The 17,914-nt window shown below is 51.1% G+C and overlaps 1 protein-coding gene across 1 annotated transcript in view; it reads right to left on the bottom strand.

Annotated features, from left to right (window-relative positions):
* The window catches only part of Stxbp6 (syntaxin binding protein 6), a 176,812-nt gene extending 159,511 nt beyond the window's left edge, over positions 1–17,301 (bottom strand). Inside the window, exon 1 of the mRNA XM_048362947.1 lies at positions 17,150–17,301. The gene's annotated coding sequence lies outside the window, so the exon portion shown is untranslated. The remainder of the gene's footprint in view (positions 1–17,149) is intronic.
* Positions 17,302–17,914: the final 613 nt, after the last annotated feature.

Here is a 17,914-nt window from a genome sequence, read left to right on the forward strand (position 1 = left end):
GGGCAAAAGATTGTCAAGGAGTTTCCAAATGTGCCTTTCCCTTTTTGTTTGTTGATCCAACCATAGTTTTCTAGCAAAAACATATGATCTGACTTGACCCTGCAAACAGCCCAGGGAATTAGACAACAATCACTATATTCTGTTGGAACTAGGAAGTCGCCGATTATATAAAGCTCTATTGTTTTATGCACCACTAGATTAGGAGGAAAATCACCACATATTCAGCAACAGCATATAATGTGCTCTAATACAATTTGCTTGCAGATATACTAAAATGAAAAATAAACATAAACATCTGTTTTAGAATCGGTGAAAAACATGTTTTTCCTTTTTGAAAATAAGTACTGTGGGCTGGGAAGGTGGCCTAGTGGCTAGAGTGCTTGCCTAGCACGCATGAAGCCCTGGGCTCGATTCCTCAGCACCACATACACAGAAAAAGCCAGAAGTGGCGCTGTGGCTTAAGAGGTAGAGTGCTAGCCTTGAGAAAAAGGAAGCCAGGGACAGTGCTCAGGCCCTGAGTCCAAGGCCCAGGACTGGCCAAAAAAAAAGAAGAAGAAGAAAAAGGCTGAAAGTAAGTACTGTACTACATACTTGGAGGAAGAAAGAGAAGGTACAGCTCCATGCCACTAATTCCTAACACCTAGACACACAGTTAGTAGTTATCCATGAACCTAGAAGCTCTCATTTCAGGAGGGGGAGGATTCTGTCTCTGGACACGCATGGCAGGCATGATTTGATTTGACCAGTGGCATCAACGGCCACCATCCACGCCCACTGCATGTCCGAGCAGGGAACCGAGCACTTCCAAAATCTCGAACAACAACAGCCACCTCATAAGGATCATATCGCATTGATAGAAACGAAAGCGAAAGACACGTCACACCGTCTTTTGCCAATTACTTGGTTTCTACTCTAGACAAATGATCGGTATGACTCATGCTTGTTCTTCACAACACATACTTTGTCTTTTCTTTCTTTTTTTTTTTTTTTTGGTACGGGGATTGAACCCAGGACGTTGCACTTGCTAGGCAAGTGTCTTGCCACTGACCTACATCCCAGCCCAACACATACTTTGATCCACTACATTTTCTTAGTAATCACGCAAAGCAACTCTTTGGTCCACACTCAGTCCCTTCCCTGTATATCCCACCTACGATGGATTCTTTCTCCTTGCGTGTGCCCCACCCACACATGCAAACTCTTACAACTGCGGGGAGGCACGCCGGACTTGGTGCTGAGGACACGAACTACACAAGTAGTCCCGGCTCTCAGTCAGGACGTGTGAGCAAAAGAAACCCAAGAGCGAGACCCAGGTGGCACAGACTTAGCACAGATCAACTCTACCTTTAGTGAAAACGCCGCGGCCGCAAAGCACTTCGCAAATGTGAGCCCTTGATTAATTGGGCTTGCAGAATAACACAGAGAGATGTCTAGCTCAAGAACTTCCAGGCAGTGTCAACCGGCAGAGGGAAGAGAAAGGTGAGAAAGAGGTTGGGAGACGCCCAGTAGGCTGGAGAAGCAACAACGAACAATCCCAATGCTTGAAGTCCAGTGTTTCATTTTTGCCTGGTTACAGCACCAAGGACAGCACCCTGAGTGACACAGTTTAGTGGGGCAAGGCAGGGCCAGGGCAGCCAATCAGGCAGAGAGAGCCAAGGTGAGCAGGAGCTCACCCTGGCCACCCCCAACCCTTCCCTTCCCAGCATGACCTCCCATTCACCTGCTGATGTCACCTGCTGATATCCCCGCCCTTCTAATACTGGTTCTCCAACTCACAAACTTAGCTCATGTCCCTGAGTATTTTCATTCAAAGCGGGCACTTGACCACTTGAGTCACAACTCTATTTCTGGCTTTTGCTGGTTACGTGGAGATAAGAGTCACACGCAGTGTCCTACCTGGACCGACTTCAAACTGCAGCCTTTAGGTCTCAGCCTCCCCGAGTAGCTGGAATGACCGGCGTGAGCCACGGGGGCCGGGCTGACATCCTCATTACAAAGTCTCTGATAACTGGTCTCAAGCCCCCTGGGAGCCCAACGCCTGCCAAATGGCGTCGGACTGGAAGATCTCGAGTGGAGGACGCCAGGGCCCCAAGAGCTCTTCACTCGGATGGGCAGCACAGAAGGCATAACGGGGGCAGGAGAACCGAGTTGAAAGGAAACACAGCGGACGGCGGGTCGCCTCACACACAGCTTCAGCACCTACCTAAATACCAGGGCACCCCAAAGATGGGAAGAGTCGCTGGGCTCTGAGCCACCCTCCTGGTCATTTAAAGCTGTAATCCACAGGCTTTCTGAAATCTCTATTGTCTGTCTGCATCTGACTCACGGACTCCCATCGCCTGCTTCCAAGCAAGAAGCAAGTCCTCTTGTATATTACATGTTCTTTACTTTTAATTAAGGAGGATTTAAGTGAACTGTTAGGAGAATTTCTTGACACCCTCTAGGGAAACGAATCAGACACATCCTGATTTCTTACATAAACAACAGAGAGTGTGAGTTCAAGGACTCAGCACCTCATAAAAACCAAAGGGACAGAGAAAGGACAGTACGTTTCAACACAAATTCAATCTCTGATTGGAAATTTGACCAGGTCAGACATAAAATACTGGGACTCCTCAAAATTATTTATTCCTACATACCCATAGCATTGCCAAATTCCATAAATGTAATTTATAGGGCTGTAAGTCTTTGTGTTAATTTTAGAATAAGACAAAGCCATTGCTTGGCTCTTGCCTTATACTGAACCAATTTGTGTTTGAGTTCTTGTAAAGCAAGACAACCATGTCTCAGAGAAAATGATCTAAAAACTAGATTGTAAAACGAAGGGCCTTAGAAATCTTCTACTTCTATTTTTATGTCAATGTCAGTTTATGAGACAAAAAAATGACTGAATGACAGAAAATATTTTCTGAAAGATGCCTGTCTGTATCTCTCAAGAAATTTTTTACTTAGTTCTATATATCTTAATGTTCAAGACAAACAAGGATGCTTTGGCATGTGCTAATGTTTCCCATCATCTCTAGTTAATTTAAGAGAGTGATGTAGTTACCACTGGATAATGGATTCCCAGTGTGGAGTCAAAATCTCATATGGTCATTCTTGGAGCCTATGAAAGAGCTGAAGAAATAATGCATTTTGAACTAAAAGATAAATGCACAACTATGTCACTGAGTTTATGACAAAGTGGAGAGAGGAAGAACAGTCTTTCCAGTGGCAAGAATGTGTATCATCTCAGAACATTTTAAATGCTAGACAAATGACAGATGTGAAAAAGACAAAGAGTTGGAAGTGGCGCTGTGGCTCAAGTGGTAGAGCACTAGCCTTAAGCTGAAGAGCTCAGGGACAGTGCCCAGGCCCAGAGTTCAAACCCCATGACTGACCAATAAAAGGAGGAGGAGGAGGAGGAGGAGGAGCAAAGAAAAGAAATAGCACTGAAATGTATAAGGTATGTATAACTAAGGAAATAAAGACAAGAAGAAAACAAGACCATCAGCAAATATTTCCTTCCTTCCCTCCCTCTCTCCTTCCTTCCCTCCCTCCCTCTCTTCCTTCCTTTCTTTCGATTTTCTTTGGGTATCAGGGATTGAACTCAGCGGCCTGTGCTTGCTAATGAGGCAGTTCTACCACTTAAGCCACACACCCCAACCCTTTGGCTTTTAGTGTTTTTCAAGTGGCGCCCTGAAGTCTCCCCTGGCTGCTCTCAAAGCCATGACCTTCTTATCTCTGCTTCTGAAATAGCTGGGGTTTTAGGCTTGCCCAACCACATCCAGCCCGTACCAAACGTTTCTGAACAAGGTCCCTAGTGTGGTCCGTCATGGGAGCTCAGCTGCAGTGACAAACGCCACACTAGGAACGTCCACTCCCTGGTCTTCGGGAAAACTTGGTGGTGAGCTTCATCCTCTGATCTCTCTCCATTGGGACCCAATGCTAAGAAACCATTAACCATCAATCCCTCTCAACCTTGGGTGTTGGAGCTTGCCTTGAGTACCCCCTAAGATCTAAAACAATCTCAATTTAAAAAAAGAAAAAATAAGCTAGCTTTCACTCATCAAACTCTCATTTTTCAGAGTGACAAACAAATGTCACCCACTGGCTCATCTACAGAGGGATAACCAGTACACAAAACAGTTTCAATAAATATTAACAAACAATAATAACGTTTACCAAACTTGGGCCCCCCCTCAAAAAGGAAACAAAGACATTCATAGATAAATGAACACTCACCAAAGGAAAAAATACTTCATCCACCACCATTCAATTGTCCACTAGGGCCTCCAAGCAATGGCACCCTCTACTGGCAAGGAGGACTACAGAGCGGCAAGGAGGACTACAGAGCGGCAAGGTGCACGGATGGACCGTTCACGTCAAACCGTATTTCGCTAAGTTATCGAACGGAATCCCGGCAGCCATCCCAGGAGTTTGTTGGTGTTCCTAGGCTCCTCTTGCAGAGGGAGAAACGAAATCAGAGAGGGTGCGTCTCCACGCACGGTAAAGTGCTCCGAATGACCCGGGAGGGCGCCCCGCCACCGCGGCACCTCTCGCTGCGTCTAGCTCAGTGCCTCCGGAGTTGTATTCCAGGCACCGCGCGTTCCCCTGGCGTGAACGCGCCGAGCGGCACGCCGACGCACACTCCCCTCCCCGCGCGCGTGTCTGCACCAGAAGCGGAGAGACGAAGACTTAGACTCAAAAATGATTAAAACTGGGATGAAAAAATAAGCCTGCTGTCGAGCAGCCTGTTATCTCCTCTGGGGAAGAAGCAAGCGATGTCCCTGGAAAGGCCTCGCCTGGTGTGAACAAGCCAGCCAAGGGCCGTGGCTGCCGTCTCTCACCCCACACTCCAACCCACCGACACGCCCGAGCCACCGCCTACCTCCGCACAGATCCACCATCATTCGTCCTGGAACTAGAGGAAACGCCAAGCTGTCCAGCTATAGCCCTTCTTGAATCCCTTCCAATCCACTCATTCACTCTCTGTTCTGAAACCGAAGTGCACCCCATCCGTCTGCATAAGGAGCCCCGTCACGCCTGGGAAAGGACTCTCGTGTCCATTGCCCTTCGCCCAGCCATCAGGGGTTTCTGCTGCCCCTCACCCGACCGCGCTGTCCTGAGACCGACCCTCCTGAGGTCTCTGCCCCTCACGTAACGCCGACACTTGGCCTCCGGGCGGCACGGGGAGGCGCCACGGCGTCTTTACTTGCCCTTCTTTCTCTCCTAGGTCAGCACGTGGAATAGCCAAGAAAGAAAGACGGGTCAGCACAGAGGCTTGGTCCTGACAGGCAGAGGAAGGAGGGACTGGAGCAACCCACAGACGGCTAAACAGTCACTTCAGATAAAGGTGCGCCTGAGAACGTCCTGCCAACCGCCAACGCTTTCTGTGCAAGCCCTTCCAGAATGGTCTGTGGACTGTCCCTCTGCGTGGCCTGACCTACCTCCCAGTTCCCCATCGCTTCCGCCCACTGAGAGAACAGGGATGTGGGAGGCGCCTTCCTACCCCAGCCGCAACGTATGCGCTGTGTTTACTCAACGCACTGTAAAACCCCCAGCGCAAAGCGCTATTTACACAGGTGCTTTTTCTTTTGGCAGGGGGTGAAGAGTGACTCAGAACAGCCATCATCCGAGTCCAATTCTGCCGTGTCAAAGCCCATGTGTCTAGGTTGTGACAGGGCCACCAAGAAGCAGGTGTGCATGGCCCCCCGGGAGACAGCTGCTCCCTGGGCACACCTAGCAATTTACACCTGCTTGGGACTTCACACCTGCTTGGGAATCCCCTCCAGGAATTCAATATGAGACAGAAATCCACACTGCCAAGGGATGGCTCTCATCACAATGTCTTCACTTGGATCTTTTTTTTTTCTCCAAGTGTCTCAAGCAGTTTTAGCCAGGGAAAACCATATGGAAAGGAACAAAATTCCACTCTCTATAAATAACAAAGTAGTACCTCTGTATAGACAATAAAATTCTAATCTGCATAAGACATTTGGGCATCTGATCGCTAATCCATGAGTCTCGCTGCCCTGCAAACCCAGGCTGTGCAGAAGGAAAGGGGCTCAACACAGAGGAGACACGCCACGGAGGAAAAGATCTGGTGGGAATCTCGAGAGAAATCGAGACGCGGCTGAGCCAGCTTCTCATTTAACTACAAAAAGAAAAAAAAGAAAGAAAAGCAGTTGATGTAACTGCGTTCCACATTCGTGGTGTTCAGACATCATCTGTTGGAGGTGCGGTTCAAGCGGTAAAGGGCCAGTCTGAAGTGAGAGAGGCAAGAGACAGCCCCAGATCCTGAGTTCAAGCCCCAGAAAGTCGCCACCCCAACACACAAAGAAAGACCAGGACATGTTCTTGTTTTTTATCCACTTGTCAGTGTCTTCCTCAAAGAAGGAAAGGCCTCTCCTCTTCCCAGCGAAGTCTCATATACAATCCGCAGGAAGGACCTTCCTTACCCGCGGGAGTGGTTGTGGTTGTTTTGTAGTAATGGGGACAAAACCTTCCGCTTGTGCATGCTAGGCAAGCACTCTATCACCAAGCTCCATCGCCAGTCCTGAGAGAATAGTGGTTCTCTATTTTATACATGTTCAAGGAAGGCCAATGTGAAACATTTCAAAGAACGGTTTTCAGCACTATTTTATTGGCTTTCAGAGTGACTTCTACAAAAGGTAAACTTTTTTTTAAGCTTTCAAACGGTCACATCATCTTACAGTGGTCTAGGACACAAAGACTCCTTGCTAAAGGGGTCTGGGGCTCATCGCACTTCCTGTCTTTCTTCCCGTGGACACGCGGGGATTTAGCCAGGTATCAGCAACAGGTGGCCCCAGGAATACGGACCCCCGTACTTTTCACCAAGTTTCCATGAAACTCCCATTAAAAAAGTTGATCCCAGTGCGGTGAGGGTGTGGGCGGCGCCGGCCGGTTACCTGATGGCGGAGGCCCAGGCTGGGCTCACAGGCCAGAGCCCTGCCCGAGGACTGAGCGCGATTATCGGCTGACATGGCCCCTGGTTCTGAGCAACTTCGCCCTCGATTCTCCGTCCCTCCCGACAAACCCCGCGGAGGAGCCGCTCTTCCTCCAGGTCATCCTAACCGAGGGGCCACAGCCCACGCCGGGGACACTGGGAAGGAGCCATGGTCCACGCTCCGGTCACACCTTCTGGAACATGGGAATGAGTAGAGAGCAGAAAGGTGGGAAGTGAGAAGAAAGGAAAGGCATGCCTAATACCACTGTCCTGCCACTCTTAGAAAGGGGGGGAGGTTTTTGAGAGTTGAAGTAAGGAGAGGGGAGTTCTTGCCAAGGCTGCTCCACAGGACAATAGGGTCTATCGCGTGCCCTTTCTCTACAGGAAGAGGTAACTGACAGTACCTATTGCGGGCAATCTATGGTAACGAGTAAAGGAATCAACTGCAAAGTGCTTAGAATCACCCACTATGTTAGAATGAAAATCTGGGCCAGGAGCCGGTGGCTCACGCTTGTAATCCTAGCTACTCAAGAAGCTGAGATCTGAGACCACAGTTCCAAGCCAGCCCAGGCGGGAAAGCCCCCAGCCTGTAACACTCCTGTATCCAATTAACCACCAGAAAACTGGAGGTAGAGCTGTGACCCAAAGGGGTAGAGTACTAGCCTTCAGCAGGAAAACTCAAGGACAGCAGCCAGGCCCTTTGTTCAAGCCCCAAGGCCAACTCCAAAGTACCAAACCCGTAGGTGGATATTAAATTAGAAAAATAACACAGTGACAAAAAGATTAATAGAGTGAACGGAAATCTCAGAACCAAAGCAGCAGTGTGGTTCAACAAACTTTTACTGATTCTCTACAACTTGCCACACTGAGTTCAGTGTTTGTATCCAGAGGAGTAAAAAGAAACAGAAAACCTCTGCTTTTGAAGGAGCTCACAGCCTGGCGGGATTGGAGGCAGAGGGCTGTTCCTAAGGAAGGTGTTTGTTTTCAGGATTTGTTGCTCTGTTTTTAAAAATCCACTATGCACCAGGTGTCACTGGCTCACACTGGTAATCCTAGCTACTTGGGAGTTTGAGATCTCAGAACCACTGTTCAAAGCCCGCCCAGGCCGCTCCCCCCACCAAAAAAAAAATCTATGAGATTCTTACATCCAAATAACCAGCCAAAAGTCCTAAGTGGAGCTGTTGCTCAAAGGGTACAGCGCCAGCCTTGAGCACAAAGCTAAGGGAGAGCAGCGAGGCCCTGAGGTCAAGCCCCACTACTGCCTGGCATGCCCAGCTGCTCAGGAGGCCGAGGACTGAGGGTCGTGGTTAGAAGCCAGCCTGGGCAGGAAAGCCCCTCAGACTCTCGTCTCCAATGAACCAACAAAAGGCTGGAAGGGGAGCTGTGGCTCAAGTAAGAGTATGCCGGCCTCAGGCAAAGAAGCCAAGCAAGAAGGAAAGGCCGGGAGTTCAAGCCCCGGTGCCAACATAAACACAAAACAAAGCAAAGCCAAGCAAAACAAAATAAAACAAAGCATCTAACTGTTTCCTGCCTCACCTGACCCGGTTCAGTCACCAACAGTTACAGAAGGTGACTAGGTTAAAGCCTACACATCACCCGCCTCAGAAACGGGGCAATCCTCACTTCTGAGGGACCCCTTCACTCCCTCCCACCTCCCGAAAGGGCAGTTAGTCCCAGTGAGGTCTCAGCAAAACACTTACTTTCTTTGTTTCTCTTTTTTAAAGTTTTATTTTGGGGAGGTGTCAGTCCTAGGGCTTGAACTCCGGACCCGGGCACTGTCTCTGAGCTTTGCTGTTCAAGGCGAGTGGTGCTACTACTTGTGCCACAGCTCCACTTTCGGTTTTTGTTGGCTGTTAATTGGAGATAAAGAGACTCACGGGCTCTCCTACCCCAGTCTGGTTTTGACCGTGATCTTCAGATCTCAGCCTTCTGAGTAGCTAGGATCACAGGCGTGAGCCACTGGGGCCTGGCCAAATACTTAATTTTTGATTGTCTGATGTTGGTGCCTGAGAACAGGCATGCCATTCTAACGAAGTGCACGACCGCACAATCGCTTGTCTTCCAAGTCATCAGATTCCAATCTGTCAGCTCTTGAAAGAGGCAAGAATACGGCACTGGTCTCGTAGCATAGATTTACTACATTGAGGAAAGCGCTGAATTTCAGGCAATGACAAGCAGAAACCAGTTTTGTGTGCTGTATTTGTGGCTATCTTCGTAGAAAACTTACAAAAAAACAAAACCCAACTATTCTTATATATTGTTTCCCAGAAGAATGGAAAGGGAGATCTGTCAACTTAAGTGAAATATAAACACAATTCCTCATTCCCCCCCCCCACTTCAAATGATAAAGGAGACAGAAGTTAACAAGCCACCAACGTACCTTGTGTAACCCTACAACTGTGTAATTATGTAACCCAGCATGAGAAAGCAACAGTACCCCATCTCACCACGCCAACTCCATGAGACAGGCCGCCAGCCACAGAGGAAGCGGGGGAGCTCCGGGGACAAGCAGCTCTGGCTCCAAGTAGGAGACCCAAGCCCCAGTACCAGCAAAAAGGAAAAGAAAAAGGGAAACCAACACCCTGAAAAGGATCCAAACTCCAGACCAGCACACCACAGACGCTCCGCCAAAGCTACGATAACTCGAAAATCAAGACGCAAGTTCATTTTCCCCCGAGCCCCCCATTTCTTTGCCACAGTCACATGGAGTTGAAACCCTCTTCCTTCTTGGCGTCCTTTCACAGATTCGGTGGCCTTATCCTCCGGAGGGAATGCCCGGCCCTTTGTGGAAAGGAAAAAGCCAGTAGCATCGTGTCAGACCAAACCCACGGAACACGTTTCTAACAAGGTTCCCCCGTGCGGCTGGCACGAGTTTGCAGTCACGGCTACCCCTCACCACTAAAGAGAAGGGGAGGAGGCGTCTTTCCCCGGAGGAAAACCTCAGCTCCAGCAGCGTGAAACCTCCCGGAAGCGTCATGATCTCTGAGCCCCGCACACCGATGTTCACACGGAACTGCCCAGGACCAACGCGGTCCTGTCGGCGTTCAGCCAGAGACGCAGAAAGTGGGAAGAGTGCAATCCTGACGGGAGTCTACAAACAAAGTAGTAAATGACACCAAAATGTCTACCATCGTCAAATCTTCAGTGAGGAGCTAAACCGAAGCTGCCCAGTCACCATGCCCTCTGGTGGCTCACTACAAGGAAGCCAACACGGGGGGATTTGTTTCCAGAGGGAAATCCAGGAAGAAGCCAATCTGAAGATCACAAGCATTCGCCATGGAAACTATGGCTCTGACTCAGAAGCAAACCGATACAAAACCCCTTTAATGTAGAAAAAAGGCTCCTGATGAGAGAATAACGGTATCCTAAAGCACTCAAATGGAAACAAGGAGAAAGGGATAAACCAGAGTTTGCCACACAGCAGGAGCTGACAGCCTATTCCTGGGTTTTGCTTGGCTATTTTTTTTAAACTGTGCTTTGGCCCTGGTCCAAGGTATAATTCATACAAAGTATAATTCATTTAACCACAAAAAGTCACCCTTTTAAATGTGTGTGACTCAACAGTTATAAAGTTGTGCAACCAGCACTAGTTCTAGAACATTTCATCTCCTCTCAAGGAAACTTCAGTCACTTCCCATGCATGTCCCGGCAATGACGAATCTACTTCCCATGTGTACATTTTCCTGTCCTGGACATTTCACATTGCAGCCATACAATACATAGCCTTTTGTGTCTGCTGTATATTAAATTCGGCATGATAAAAGATTTTATCTATCATGGCATTTCCATACATGTATGATCATATTCACCCTTCTGTTATACTTGTTTACCCTTTTCCTTTCCCTTCTAAGACCCCTTCCCTCACCCCAGTAGTCCTCTCTTACTTCATGGTTTTTGTTTTGTTGACCCCTAGCTTCCCCGAGTGAGAGAACACACCCAATATTTGCTTTCGTGGGACTGACTTATTTCACTTAACGTAGCAATCTCCAGTTCCATTCATTTCCAGCCGATAACGTAATTTCATTCTCCATACTAAGTAAAATTCCATTGTGTATCTACACACGTTCTTTATTCCTTTATCCACTACTAGTTACCTAGGGTGATTCTATAATTTGGCTACTGTAAAGAGTGTCTCAAAACATGGGTATATAGGTGTCTCTACAATGTCTGACTTCTTTCACACACTACGTTTTTTTTCAAGGTTCACCTGTGACCCTTGTAGCAGCAAAAAAAACTTCATTTCATTTTATTATTGTTGATTGGATTTCCATGGTTTGGAAATATAATATTTTGCTTATTCATTGGTTGATAAACATTTGTGTTTCCATCTTTTGGTTACTCTGACTAAGGCTGCTATAAATATTTATTTAGAGGGGTTCAGAGGAATGTTTTCAATCTCTTGGGTGGAATTAGTTTGAGGTAGCTAATGCTCAACATTTTAAGGAAGTGCTAAAACTGTTTTCCCAACTGGCTGCGCATTTCACATTTCTCTCCGCAACACGCGGTATGGGGATTCCAGTTTCTCCTGTGTCTTTTTGATCATTGCCCGGCTGGCAGAAGGGAAGTGGCATCTCATTGAGGTTTTGATTTGCATTTTCCTGATGACTAATGGTGCTAAGCATATTTTCTCATATGCTTCTTCTTCAACAACCACAACAAAAAAAATCTATGTGATGTAAATCCCTTGCCCACTTTTAAATCGAGTTGTTTAGTCAAGAGCCCTCTTCCTGGAAAGCTATTCCTCTTTTACCCAACGTTACCCACCGAAGCCTACACCTTAATGAATCCTTCTGTCTGTACTCAAACCACTATTCCCACCTCCATTGTTGACTAGGAACCCGTCCCTGTCACCCACGAAGTGTGCCTCTGTTCTGCCTACCCACCACTTGTTCTTCTGCTACTCCAGTGAAGTTACACAAACAAGAACCAACTAAACAATAGGCTGTTTGACTGTTGCCACAGAATCACTAATAGTATCCTAAGTCTCATACTGCACTAGGCACCATCTATTGTCTTGTATGTTCTGAAAATCATTTACATGCCGGCACAAATGCAAGCCTTTGTACTTCTACTCCAGGAACAACCTAAAACACATCTCCTCCCTAGAAAGATGTAATGTCACCATTTACATGATCTCAGTCGAGTTCTTTCATGGAGCCTTCTTACCCATCGCAAACTTTTCCACTGAAATAAAAAGAAAATAATAGCAATGTTCTAGAGTTTATTACCCAATTAAAATTCATAAAGTGCTCTATAGATTAGGGATATATATATATTAATTAGGTAAAACCCCTAACCCTATAGAATATGCTAATTCAGTAATGAAGTCCTATCAGATATACATATAACATCAAAAGTGATGTGTGTGTGTGTGAGTGTGTGTATGTACCAGTACTGAGGCTTGAACACTCTTTTACACTCTTGTCTTTTCATTTTTGTTCAAGGTTGGAGCCACTTAAGCCACACCCCTACTTACAGCTTTTTTTTTTTGTCAACCCTGGGACTTGAACTCTGGGCCTGAGTGCCGTCCTTGTGTTTCTTTGGCTCAAGGCTAACACTACCACTTGAGCGCCAGCACCACTTCTGGCTTTTTCTTAATAGTTTATTGGAGATAAGAGTCTCACAGAGTTTCCTTCCCTGTCTGGCTTTGAACCCTGATTCTCAGCTCTCAGCCTCCTGAGTAGCTAGGATTTCAGGAGTGAGCCACTGGCGCCTGGCTACTTACAGCTTTTTGGTGGCTAATTGGAGATGAGAGTCTCATAGATTCAATTGTCCAGGCTGGCAATGAAACACAGTCCTTAGCTCGCAGCCATCTGAGTAGCTAAGATTATAGGCATGCTTCACCAGTGCCCGCCTTAACCCCCAAAATGTCCTGGAAATGTGATCAACAAGTTTCCCTTTTATTAATACTGTTAAATGTGATACCTTTCAGAGTCTATTAAGAATGTAATACAGCCAGGAGCCGGTGGCTCACGCCTGTCATCCTAGCTACTCAGGAGGCTGAGATTTAAAGATTGTGGTTCAAAGCCAGCCCCGGTAGGAAAGTCTGTGAGACTCTTATCTCCAACAAACCACCAGAAAACCAGAGGTGGCACTGTGGCTCAAGTGGCAGAGTGCTAGCCTTGAGCAAAAGGAAGCCAGGGACAGCGCCCAGGCCCAGAGTTCAAGCCCCATGAGCCACCAAAAAAGAAAAGAATGTATTACATAGTTCTTTCCAGACTGCCCTTTACAAGAGCATACCCATGAACATTTACCCAAACCGCAACCCTCCAATGTACTCTCAGAACTACTGAGCTAATTCACTTGCTGCTCAATTCTATCTGCTGGACAGCACTGAGCAGAAAATGTTTTCTGGTGTAAGAAAATAAACTGCTTTATCTTAAGATGGGATCAGCGGATACACGCTCTTAACATACTAGGTTAAAGAGAAATGAACTAAATATTAAACATGTTCATCATGTTTAAGATCTACTGGATTTCTGGAATTGGCAAATGTTGAAATACGAAAAAAGAAAAAAAAGAATACCATTCAATTGATGCAGTATAAACTGTGGCTTTTGTATAAAAGCACCCCTGTAGGAAGGTTGAATATGGCCTTCCAGGAATAGTCCCTGACTCTATGTGACCCACTAATCTAACAGCCCCGATGACCAAAGCAAAAGAAAGTATCATAAAGAGCAGCTCTCAGGAGATACCAAGCCAGGCACTGCTACGGAAAGTAAACAACAATGATAAGGAAAAAGGACCTCTCATCCTGGAACAGATCCTAGCAGTGAAAAGTGGGGTAACGCCCAAAATACAAACATCATGTTATGGGAAAGGTTCCTTCCTTATACTAAGTGGGAGAAACCGTGTAACTGAGCTACTGAATCTTAAGGATTCCGTCCCAAAGGTCTCTCCCCTTCACCAAGTGCTGATTGCTGTCCGGAAAACAAGTTAGTTTGGGCCTTGCAGTTTTATCTACTGAAACACTAAGTGGTACACTTGAGTTTTTGAATAGGCTTCTGATTTTCTGATAGGCTTCTCTAGTGTTAATCATCTTACGCTGAAACAAAACACAAATGGAAGGCTGAGATAAAGTATGAGGGTCAGCTGGGATTCCATCTGGCATAGCAATGCAAGAATTGCTAAGTACTGACTGGCCACCTCGTTCCCCCAAGTCCGTTTGTGTGCTACACTATACAAAATCTCTTTCTTCCCTGGGATGTTATGTCAGGCACCCTCCTATTCAAGCCAGCTCCTGAAGCCTCTCTAAAGGAAAGCAGTTAAAAATTCAAGGCCACAATGTAGGTCATAGCAAGTCATGGTGAGCTCTCTGCACAAGACGGCGGGGGGTGGAGGCGACAAGGTGCAGGGTTTAGGACTGGGCTGAGCCCAAACAGTGCCTGATGGTCAACGAATTCACCCAGGGCACCCGGCTGAGATGGCAGAGCTGTCCCTGAAGGCCAAAGGCCACGGCCTCCAGAGGGCAAGGAAGGCCTTGGCCCCCACAGGACACCCATCAAGGGATTCACGTCATTCTCCCTGGAAGGCCTGGGCCGCCCTTCCTTCAGAGAAGACGCCAACGAAAGGACATTCATCTTTGCTCATAAGAGTGCAAAGGGATCTGCTCTAGTACCATAAGCTTAAGAATCAAGGGTTAGAATGCTGTCCAAATTCCCACTCCACAAATGTCTGAGATGAAATCAAGGAAACAGTTACTGAGTTCATCCATACGAACGTCACCAATCTGAGACTACCCAAGAGTTTTCTAGAAACCACCGTGTACTTTATAGCAAGAAAAAGGGCAGCTCTGTCTTTTTGTAACATCTGTTCATTTGAAGAACAACCAGAATCCTTAAAACTGGACAAGGGGAAGTGGCGCACATAACGGAATAGAAAGTGCTTAAAGGAATTTCCTAAAAGCACCGGGGAGAAACCCTGCCTCTAGATGAGATACCAAAACAATGTCATCTCAGAGCAAACCTCCTCTCTCCCTCTCCCTCTGCTTTTCCCGGTTCTCGGTCTCCCTACGCCCCACCCCGTCTCCCTGGAAACGAATGATACTGTTTGCATGACGTGGGTATTAGCATGATCTGAAACTAGTTCACAAGTGCAGATTGTTGAACCTCCACCTTCCATCTACACAATCACCCAACAACCTGCGCTTTAGCAGGGGACTCTGATGCTTGCATCTCAGACCCTCTACCCTAGGATCAGGGAAGGCAGACCCCTGGGGTTCCGGGAGCCGCCTGGTGAACTCTTCCTGAGTGACAAACAAGCTCTCCTCTCAGTGTCCCCCAGGGGCACTGGCCTTCAATCTCACAGAACGGTTTCAGCCCCTGAGACTGAGTTCAGTCCTTAGTTCAAGGTCACGATGAGAAGCCAACTCAGAGTCCCTTCCCAGGGCTTTCTGACTTCTTCATCATCCTTGGCGAGTAAAACACGGCCTTGCTGACCTGACATTCTGAGGCCTGGCATGACGAATGTTGATAAGGCAAACCTGGTAGAGTGTCCTAATCCGTACCACAGGGCCCCTCTTGGAGAGGTGTGAGGGACTTCCCACCCTGAAATCCAAGAAACACGGAGGAATCGAGAGGGGATGGGTTGTTGGAGTAAGGCTTTGTAAAATTTAAAAACCTAAGGTATGAATGACATTCGAAGGGTTCCCTGTTGTTGTTTGTCTTGCCCTTTTTATATCCATTATCTCTCCCAAGCTTCGTGGTAGGGATGGAGAGAGGGCTAAGGTCACGATCATCTCCACGGAACAGAGAGGGAAACGGAAGCTCAGGGTGGCTAACGCGCGCCCCTCAGCCCCGCTCTGAGCTGGAGGAGAGCCGCACCCGGCCTGTCTCTGTGCCAGAACCCGTGCCAGCGTGTCACACCCTCCGATCCCCACATCCGGAGACCTTTCCCAAGGTGGGCTGGCCTGAGGGGAGAAGGCAAAGCAAACGCCCAGCGGCACCGGCGAGCCCCTCCATCAGGGCCCCTGGGCCGTTTGTGGGGGTGCCCCTTTAAGAACTTAACACACGACACTCAACGGCCAAGGTGTTCAGCCAAGAAGGGAAAAGAGGAGCCGATTCCAGCCTGCATAATCACGCCTGGACGGATTCCCACGAGCGGCCTCGGGGGGCGGGCGAGGGCGGGCTCCGACCCCCCGGGGGGCAGGACAGCGGCGCGGCTCCCCGGCTGGTGCACACCCAGGCAGAACCCCAGAACTCAGGGCGAGAAGGGAAGAAAGTGAAGCCGGGAAACACACGCGCACACGCGCGCACACGCACACGCGCCCCTTCCACACCCTTGCAGTCTGTAAGTTGGCAGCTCCAGGGGCCTAGCTAGGTTACCCCAAAAGGGGAGAGGGCGGACGGGGCAGAGCCGGGGTGCCTGGCCCTCCCCCCTCCCCCCCCCACAGTGCGTCCCCGGGGGGGGGGGGGAGGAACAGAAGCGGGGGATGGGTCGTTATGGAGTCTGGGGGGGTCATCAAAAGCAGACACCCCTCCACGCCCCCCCCCCTTCTAAGGGGCAATAAGGCCGGGCTGAACTTCCCACCTGACCCTCCAGAGCCGGGCCGGGCGGGCTTGGGGAGGGGCTGAGGACCTGGGGGGGGGGGGCGGAAAGATTCTCCCGACCCACCGCCACCGCACCCCGTCCGCTCAGGCCACGCGGGGCCGCCCTGTGGGTGAGGACGGGACCGGACCGGGGCCGGAGCCCAGGGGGAGCCGGGGGGCGGGGGGGGGAGCCTGGCGCCCTGGGCCCCGTGCGCACAGCCCCGGCGGGCGGGGGGCGGGGGGCCGGGGGCGGCTCCCCCTCAGGTGGGGCGGGCATCGCGCTCCCGCCGTCCGCGGGCTCCCGACCCACCGGGGTGAGGCGCCCCGTTCCCGCCCGGAGGCGGGAGAGCTCCGTGGAGGGGGCGCGGCGACCCGGCGACCCCCGCCGTCCCCCCCCCCGCGCCCCGGGCGGGCCCGGACCCCCGCGGCGACGGCGGGGAACCCCGGGCGCCCTCCTCAACTTTGCCCCGGGGCCGCGCGCGGGGCGTGGAGCCGCCCGGAGCCCCGGCCCCTTCCGCGTGCGCGGCGCCTCCGCACCCGCAGCCCGCCGGCCGGCTCGAGGGCGTCGCGCGTGGCCGCCCGGCCGGGGCGCCGGTCCGTCCTCCCCCCACCCCGCCCCCGGTCCCCCCCTCCGGCCCGGCCCTCCCCGCCCGCCCCCCCCCCCGGGCCCTACCGTGCAGCCCGGCTCGTGCCCGGGCGGTGCCAGCGCGCGGCACGCGTCCCAACCGGCGAGCCCGCTCCGGCAGCGGCGGGCCACGAGCTCCGCGCCCCGCGCCCCGCGCCGCCCCGCGCCGCCCCGCGTCCGCACGGCGCTCGGCCGGCCCCCCGCGCGCGGGCAGGGAGGGGGCGGGAAACTCGCGGCAACTCCAACTCCGGGCGCCCGAGCTGCGCCGCCGCCGCCGCCGCCGCCGCCGCCGCCTCTGAGCATGCCCAGTGCCCACGCGGGCCCGCCGGCGGGCGCCCGGGGAGGGGCGCGGGGGGGGGCGCCCGGGGAGGGGCGCGGGGGGGGGCGCGCGGGGAGGGGCGCGGGGGGGGGCGCGGGGAGGGGCGCGCGGGGGGGGGGGGCGCCCGCGGAGGGGAGGGACCCGGCCCCGCGCCCCGCGCAGCCCGCGGCCCCCGGGCCCGGCGCGCCCCCTCCCTCCCTCCCCGGGCGGGCGCGGGGGAAGCTCGTGGGCCGGGGCGGTGGGTGCCGCCCGCCCGCCCCGCGCCCGCCCGCCCCTGCTCGCTCGCTGGCGGGCTTGTGGTGCTTTGGCTTGGTCCACTCGCGGCTCCCTTCCCCGGGCTGGCGGCGAACTCAGTGCCAGCCCGAGGAGCCGAGCTGGCGGGAGCCCCGCGCCCGCGCCCCGAGCGCCCAGCCCGGCCCCCTCGCCTCTGCAGGTGCCCGCCGCCCGCCCCTTCCGTGGTGAGGGGCGCCTAGTCCCCTCCAGTCGTGAGAAAT

Source organism: Perognathus longimembris, chromosome 14 (assembly GCF_023159225.1).
Source record: "Perognathus longimembris pacificus isolate PPM17 chromosome 14, ASM2315922v1, whole genome shotgun sequence".
In the NCBI taxonomy this organism is placed as follows: domain Eukaryota; kingdom Metazoa; phylum Chordata; class Mammalia; order Rodentia; family Heteromyidae; genus Perognathus; species Perognathus longimembris.